The sequence below is a fragment of the Cryptomeria japonica genome, chromosome 10 (assembly GCF_030272615.1).
Source record: "Cryptomeria japonica chromosome 10, Sugi_1.0, whole genome shotgun sequence".
NCBI lineage: Eukaryota > Viridiplantae > Streptophyta > Pinopsida > Cupressales > Cupressaceae > Cryptomeria > Cryptomeria japonica.
The window spans coordinates 425,392,385-425,401,074 of record NC_081414.1 but is presented as its reverse complement, the minus strand read 5'-3'; the positions used below and the strand labels follow the sequence as shown (position 1 = coordinate 425,401,074).

The 8,690-nt window shown below is 37.4% G+C and overlaps 1 protein-coding gene across 1 annotated transcript in view; it reads right to left on the bottom strand.

Moving 5' to 3' along the window:
* Positions 1 to 1,395: 1,395 nt before the first annotated feature.
* The window catches only part of LOC131034119 (uncharacterized), a 28,194-nt gene continuing 20,899 nt past the window's right edge, over positions 1,396 to 8,690 (bottom strand). The window contains exon 2 of the mRNA XM_057965508.2: positions 1,396 to 1,764. The gene's annotated coding sequence lies outside the window, so the exon portion shown is untranslated. The remainder of the gene's footprint in view (positions 1,765 to 8,690) is intronic.

The following is an 8,690-nucleotide window of genomic DNA, read 5'->3' as shown; positions in this document are numbered from 1 at the left end:
GAGAGGTTTCCCACATGAATCTAGAAGAAGTTGAAATACAAGGAAATTGGTCCATGCAAGATTTCAAAGAATATCAATGACAATGCTTATGAGGGATAATTTGTATATTTCTCTTGTATTTAATGTTTTTTATTTATATGATTTTCATGGAAAGGATCATGATGAAAAAGAGGAGGCAAAAGTGGATTGGCCACAACAAATTCCAAGCAAGAAAACTGAAATGATTGTACAAATTTTGGACAAGAAGACAATACACACACGACAAGGTCAATACAACAAGTATCTAATACAGTAGGAAGAGCTAGCACCAATAGATAACAAATAGATTATAGAGTAGGAATTGAAGTTGGATCAAAACAAGTGGCACAAGCTCCAACAAAGCAACTTGCAAGAGCTACATTCTTTTCAACTAGAGGAGAATGATGTAAGAACTTCTAAAGGTCGTCATTTTTTACCCAAGAGTCCGATTGAGTTGATATTTGGTGTGCAAAAGCATATCGAAGTTGACCCTAATGTCAATCAAATTTGTTCGATTGGAGCGTGTCTCCACACTTTTTCAAAACCATCTTCATTCATTTGGGGGCTCAATTGAGCTTTTAATGACCTTTTGAGATTTTTCCAATTTGTTTTTTCTAATTATGTTGAAACTTCTACATGCAATTAGATTAGAAAGAAGACAATTCGCTCTACTTCCGTTAGTTTCAAATAATCGACAACTTTTCATGGCCATGTGAATAAGCATGCAAAATAACCTAAAATGAGAAGTTAACAAAATTGCTAAAAACTGTAAAAAAAAAGGTAATTTTCAGAGATGTAGTCATAAGTAGTTTCTTTTCAGTTGTAGAGGTAGAATGGAATGAGGAATGAGGCAGACTGTGTTTTGGTTTTTAGAAATAAATTTAATAAAGTCTATGTTGTGAATGTGGTTGCATCATGGACCCACTTCCCTGAGTTGCCCCTCTACCTCTTTCATCCATCTCAATGCATTCAAAAAAGGTTAGCTACCTATGTCATGCTTCTGATTAAGCTATACAAACTGCTTTAAGCAACAAGTTTCCTGGACCATTCAACAGTTTTTAATGACAAGAATTGTCACAGGGATCTAATTCTGAAAGAAACCTAAATATTATTATGGATTAGAAAACATGCTATTTGGGGTAGAGTTGCATTGACAAATAGAGCAGATATTTTAGTGAGTACTCAATTTACAAAGTTATATCATATCAAATATCAGCATGCTACTCCTGAACACGATTAACAAATTCACTTATTGTGTATGAAAAGTGAACAGTTCAAAACTCCCACAAATTATGCATGTGATATATTCGTACTTTTATTTCACATTCATTGAAATAGTATGAGATAGTACCAGATTTCAGACAAAACAGAAAATAGTTCAGTACACCGACAATGCCATGATGATATTGAAATTTAGACATAGTCTTAACTTTACATCATTATGTGCAAGTAGTTTTGACGTTGCAGACATGATTATATCCTGGATAGTTTTGACATTATTCTGAAATGCATTTTTTTTTAAATTGGTTCAAGCTCAAATTCAATCTCTCAAGTATAAAGATACAAGCAAAATCTAATAAATTATTGCGCTTGAAAATTTTCTAAAGCAATATAAAACGTTGAAAAGAAAATCACATAACATCTCAAAGATGTCATGTAAATTGATAGTGGCAGTATCCAATCAAGTGAAGCAGAATTTTTGGTTATCTTTCCAGTCCCAGAAAATGCATACGTAGCTCATAATTCCTGCCATTAACATAACAAGGTGAATGTCAGCAAAATGACATTCGGAAGCCCCGTAAACATTATTTAAAATTTAATGAAAAGCAAAGCTGTGACCAAGCACGAGACGTCAAAATAATAATAATTAAAAAAAACAAGCTTGTAGTAAGTGCCTAGCATTCTAAAACGTGCATTTGTTTTACGCTGCAAAAAATGCTCATCACGCATCAAAGTGAAGTTCAGTAAAGGTTGACTTTGGAGAAGATATTTCATTAAGAATTTCTCGATTCTTTATGGTGAAGTGTTTCCGGTAATGTTTCTATGTCCAAAACATTAATCTGAGATTTAAGGTTGGTTGGTCTTGCAAACATTATGGCATCATTTTAGTTTCAAACTTATTAGCAGGGAATAGTAGTTTGTAAAAACCCACTTGGTTTGACATGTAATAGGAGGAACATCAATTCATATGTATCTTGAGATTTTCTTTGTCATGTCTTCAATTGAAGAGACTGATACTATTGCCAAAAACATGGTTGCTTTGAACAGTAAAATATGGACTAACCTATAATACCCACTGTTCTCAAATCTTGCAAAAGCCAGAGATTGGATAAATTTTTTATAGATTTTTTAAAACTTAAAACTTGAATATCATGGACATTATTAAATTTTGATCAGCTATTTCCGGATATGATTGTGTGTAAATTTTTGCATCAACGTTTCGGATCACACTCTGTGATGCTTCATCAGGATGAAAAGAAGTTAGAGAGCATGCAGAAGTTCTGCATGCTCTCTAACTTCTTTTCATCCTGATGAAGCATCACAGAGTGTGATCCGAAACGTTGATGCAAAAATTTACACACAATCATATCCGGAAATAGCTGATCAATATCTAATGGATTGTGGAAACTTAATGTCTACGATTATTAAATTTGTTTTATAGATTGTTAACTTAAATAAATATTGATATTTAAATACGTCTGATAAAAAATGACGATTCAATGTTTGTTAGTATTAAAATCTGATTATGATAAAGACTTGAAAGATTATAATCCTAACCTTGTGATTGGTCCATGATAAATATGAATGACATGTTTGAAAGGAAGCAGGGTATGCAGAAAAGCTTCCTACACTAATATTCTGAGGAGAGTTGTGCAAATTTCAATCTTTAACAATTACAGAGAGCAAAAAAACACATAAACAGAAATAAACAATAGATACCATAACACAAATGTACATGGGGAAAACCTTTTTGGGAGAAAAAACCCACTCCAAAGAAGCTCAATGTATTATTCAGTAAATCACAATTACAATACACTTGCAGAGCAAGCCTTCAAAGGAGTACCACCAACTAGAGATCTGGGGGAATTCTTACAATACTCTACATGCAACCTCCATCTCAAACACTTAATGTATAAGATATACAAAACCTAAAACCAAAATTAGTTCCCAATCAAAGATGTCTTATGATATGTCATGACACACATCATAGATTGGTCAACAGGGGTAACTCCAACAACTTTTTAGTTTTCACATTTCCTACACAAACTTTTGATCCGATGGACTGATTGGGCCCCTTTATTTAAATTGAAATACTTGAAGAGATCTATGCAACAGTTTGAGCAACCGAGAATTTTTATTTCAGCTTAAAACTAAGTCTATGAACCGGAAATTAAATTTTTCTATTTTATACAAAAAAAAAAATCGTACCTTCTATAATATTAACAATAGGAGCAAGGTTGAGACACATTTCTAAACAATGTTTCACTAGCAAAATTAGTTAAATTAAAGATGTTTTAGAATTGTTTTATTTAGACCAAGGAGAAGTCCTTAAAGGTCATTTAGAATTAGGCCCAATTATTTAATAGCTTATTTGACATTTCATTATTTATTTGACTAATGTTCAAGCTAGATTTTTTTTTTTTGTCGATAAATGGCTAAGCCAGATCATTATATTAATTAAGTCCATATACATAAACAGAGTTTAATTTTCTTCCAAACTGAAAAAAACCAAACACAGTCTCCTTAAGAGACTGAATTCTATCTAACACAGAGCTAACTAGACGGACGAGAGTTCATGAAAATGTACAAAAAAGAGACTTCTATAAGTCTCTGCAGACTACTGGTGATGGCCATTACCATCTATCAACATCGAGATTGTATGTTTACAAAAAATAAGGCCTATAATATCCAAAAGAGCAAAGCATTTTCAAAATCAACCATAAAATCCTATCTATGATTTGAAGGTAGCCGACCTTGAGAAGAAGTTGCTGCCTGAGAGTGTCCACTACCGCGTGGGCGACCCCTCCCTCTGCCTGGAGCTGCCTGCCTTCCGCGACCATGAGCCCTTCTGCGGCCAACAGAACTAGTCGCTACATATCTACGCACCTCCTGCTCAATTTTGGGAGGGAGAAAACCATTTAACTTAAGAAATCCACAAATTCCTCCTCCCCGTCTTTGTTGTCCAAATCGTTTGATAGTATCCTCCAGTTTAGAAACCTAATTGCCATTGCCGCAAGAGCCCTGAGCTGCTTTAAGGCAGGACCTTTGAGGTCCAGCAGAAATGGATAATAATTAATGACTTCCCTAGGAACAGAAAAGAGAATCAAATCTCCTGGACGTGGCATTCCAGAGTCTAGGAGCGCTTGATTGAGGACAGCTTCAAGACCTCCCAGGACATCTTGACTAAATAATGCATTCGTCAATGAAAAGACCTCCTCTTTGGCAACTTGATTATCCAAGAGAGATGCCACAAACCTGGAGGAGATGAAGGTATTATCCCTCGGGTATTCGTTCCTGCTAATGTGCCCGCTCCCTAAAATTAATTTGACCGCTAAGATAACTAAAGGCTTTGGCATGCACAGTAATCTTTTGAGCCTAAGATCTGAAATCTTTTTGAAAGAGACTTGTCGGCTCTCTGAAGAAAGGGAAATGGGAATGTCAGCTCCAAAGCAGGAGATAGGGTGTGGAAAGGCTCTAATGATGAAGCCAAAGGGATCTTCTGAAGCCATCGCAAGGGATAAAATGAGGAGGAAGGGGAACAATCGGAACCAGCTATCGAAAGAGCTAGAAGAGCGGCCAAAAAGACGGGAATGAATCGCCAGAAAATAACTGTCCTTCAAACACGCCACTACTTGCAGCCTTTTATGCAAGTAAAATCAAGTAGAATAACCCTAGAACGGAAGGTGGCGAGATACGAATTTCCAAGCAAGAGAAATTAAAGGCTCAACATTAGATTTCATTTCGCCGAGACAGCTCATCCTGTTCGGGTCCTTTAGGCAGCATCCTTTCAGCTTTGCAGGGGATGCGGCAGATTTTGATAATGTCATGAGAGAGGTACACCAAAATACTTCTCATTAAATGATTTCTAACAGTAGGCGAAAGAACTTAGAATGTCTTTTCGAAAAAAATAAAAAATTCTTCCACCAAAAGCTTTGTCCAAGTTGGGTGTGACATGGCAAAGGAGGCACTGATTGCCAGCTCAGCCTTTGAAAAAGCACTTAAATTTTTGGCGGGAACATTTGATTCAAGAAAAATAGCTGTTGAGAGAAGCAGCGAGTCCCCTGTTTCTGATTAAAAGCACTTTGTTGCAAACTTTGCGTACCAACGAAGAGAGAAATGGTCCAGTCAAAGTGTCAATCACTGAGCTAATTTATGACCTCAAACTCCCACCGAAGCAGGATGAGACTGAGAGCTGCAGAGTATAATTTGGAAGCTACTTTTGAGATTACTACTATAAGCATGTTTGCTATTGTTGGTATGCAAACTTATCCTTGAAGTCTACTGAATCTCCTCAATCTGAAGCCAGGTCGCTTTATCAAACCAGGTCAAGCATCAATCACTAGGACCGGTTACTTTAAATTCTTCCACCCACTAGGACAAATTGATTCCGTCTACCGCAATCTTAGAGAGGGCATCTACCTTTGAATTTGCTTCTCTAAGACATGCTTGTAGGAGAAATCATCAAATCTGGACAATTCCTTCAAAATCCTTTCCAACAGAGCTTATAGTCTCCAATTTGGTCATCTCATGGTTTTAACTGCATTAATTGCTATAGCTGAATCTCCCTCCACAACTAGATGTTTAATCCCTCTACTTGAGCACTCTGAGAGTCCTAGCAATAAGGCCTTGAATTCTACTATATTGTTGGTATCCGGGGGTATTGATCGAGCCATCTTTCCTATGAAGAATCCATTATGGTCCCTCACCACACATCCTATACCAGAAGCACCTGGGTTTCCTTTTGAAGCCATGTTGAAGTTCAGCTTTAACCATCCAGGTTTGGGAGGGGTCCAAGCTACACTATCTCTGCTATTACATTTATTCCAACATTAGGGGGAGTTTTTAAGCCATTCCACTTTAGTCTGGTTCTGTCATCCCAAGCCGTAAAATTATTGCTTAAGCTTGTAGATAGGGCTAGACTGTTGTTGGTATTCTCCACTATTGAAGATTCCAATGAACAAAGAACTGACTTTAAACTTCTTGCTTTACCATCAAAAAGCCTTCTATTACGTTCTTTCCAGATCTCCCAGACAAGGCAGGAAGGAGAGATTTCCCAAAGAGAGCTGAGAGAACCATCCTTTGGTCTTATTGGCCAGCTTTGAAAAAGTGAGACTATGTCATTTGGAAGAGTTGTTATCCAGCCTAATTTGGCACATAGCCATCTCCAACACTTTGCCGAAAAGGGACAGTTGAGTAGGAGGTGGTCAACTGTTTCTTCTTGAGCTTTACAAAGAATGCATCTAGATGGACCCTCATAACCCATCTTTTTGAACCTGTCTACTGTTAGAATATTCTTTTTCGTTGCTAGCCATGCAAAGATGCCTGCCTTAGGGATAATTCTATTGTTCCAAAATAGTTTTTGAGGGATTCCTTGATCCTCTGAAACCCCTTGACTTGCTAGAGTTTTGTAACCATCCTTAGCACTATAGTTACCTGATTTAGATGGGATCCATAAAAGGGCATATGCTCCTTCTCTAAAGAACAATTGTCTCTCTTCGATTGACTCAATTAATTGGCTTAACTCAGCAAGGGGAAGAGGCAGCCCCTCCAAATTCTTCCACTTCCAGACTGGGATAGGGTTCTCCTTCTCAAAATTGACATAGTCCTTAACATTTTTCCTCATTGTTGTTGTAACCACTGTCTAGTAGTTGGAATGGATAATAAACTGTCTAAACACGGATCCCCAAGAGTCTTCCCAAAAAAGACTAGAAGAACCATCATGGACATCCCAAGAGACATAGTCAACTATCAGATTTCTGCATTTGTTAATGAAGTTCCATATCCGAGAACCTTTGGGGTGATTAGTAGACCTTAAAAGATTAAGGGATTCACCTGCTTCTACATATTTCAAATTCATCATTCTTACCCATCTTGCTTTGGGTTCTTTAAGCATCTTCCAAACCAGTTTGGCTCCCAATGCCATATTTTGAATCTGAAGGTTGTGGACTCCCAATCCTCCTAAAGATTTCGGTTTGCAAATTTTTTCCCAAGCTATTAATGCAATTTTGTGCTTCTCTTCAATTTTTTGCCAAAAAAAATTCCTCATCTTTTGAATGACATAATTTTTCATTCCTACAGTTAGAGCTAAGACATTAAATAGATTCGAAGAGTTGAGATGACCGCTTGAATCATAACCAGCCTACCCGCCCAAGATAACCACTTCCCTTTCCATGAGTTAACACTATGGTCCAGCTTTATCTTTAAAGGATCCCACAAGTTTGAGTTCCCCAGGCCTCTGTCTATGGGGATGCCCAAGTAGATGCAAGGTAGAACACCCTGTTTGCAATTGAGAATCCTTAAGATCATGTGCTCCAAAGGCAGTGGCGTGGAGAAGAAGAAAATCTCTGACTTATCTTTGTTTACTAACTGGCCTGACGCTTTGCCATAGGAGTCCAGGAGTGTTTGGAATTGGCGTGCTTCTTTGGCTTTAGCTGTTCCCAGCAGAAGGTTATCATCAGCAAATTGCTGATGCGTTGCTATAAAGTTGGAAGTTATCTTGATTCCTTCTAGCTCTCTGTTAGAGTGCTTTACTTTAATGGCTCTTCCCATGGCTTCAACCATAATTATGAAAAGGTAAGGAGAGATTGGATCTCTTTGTTGGATAGCTTTTGATGATGAAGAGAAGCCTTCTGGTGTTCCATTAAATAGAATTGAGAATCTAGGTGTAGAGATGCACTCAAAGGCCCAATTAATCCATTGATTACTGAAACCAAAAGCCTGCAAAACTTTGCATAAGGAGCGCCAATCCACATTGTCATAAGCTTTGGATATGTCCAGCTTAATTATCATACCTGACCTTTTCGTGTTTTGAAGTGCATGAATTGCTTCTTGAGCCACTATTACTTCGTCTAGAATCGAGCGCCCCAGAACAAAACCTGTTTGCTCTTCTGAAATAATATTGTCTAGCAAAGGTTTCAATCTGTTTGTCATCGCTTTGGAGAGGATTTTGAAGACAGTATTGCAGAGGGAGATTGGTCTAAAGTCTCCTAGATGGATAGCTTTCTCCTTTTTTGGGATTAGCGCAATAAAGGTGTTATTAATTTCCTTGAGAAGATTGCCAGACCTTCTAGCATACTCCAGTGCCTCCACCAATTCTAGCCCAAAAATCTGCCAGCATTTCTTGAAAAAGCCAGTTGGAAATCCATCTGGGCCTAGTGCTTTATCAGAAGGGAGTTGGTTAAGAGCAGTTGTGATCTCCTCCAGTGAAAAACTTTCATTTAACTTCCTATTTTGCTCTTCCGTAACAATTTTTGGGATGCAAGATAGAAGCTTCCTCTGCTCCATTAGATCTGAGCCTTCCTCATTGTTGAAGAGCTTTGAGAAGAAGCTGACAATTTCTTTCCTAATGGCCTTAGGATCTTCAATAAAACTATTGCCTTGGAATTCTAGCCTAGTGATCTTATTGATGCTTCTCCGGACTTTTGTTACATTATGGAAGTACTTAGTATTCT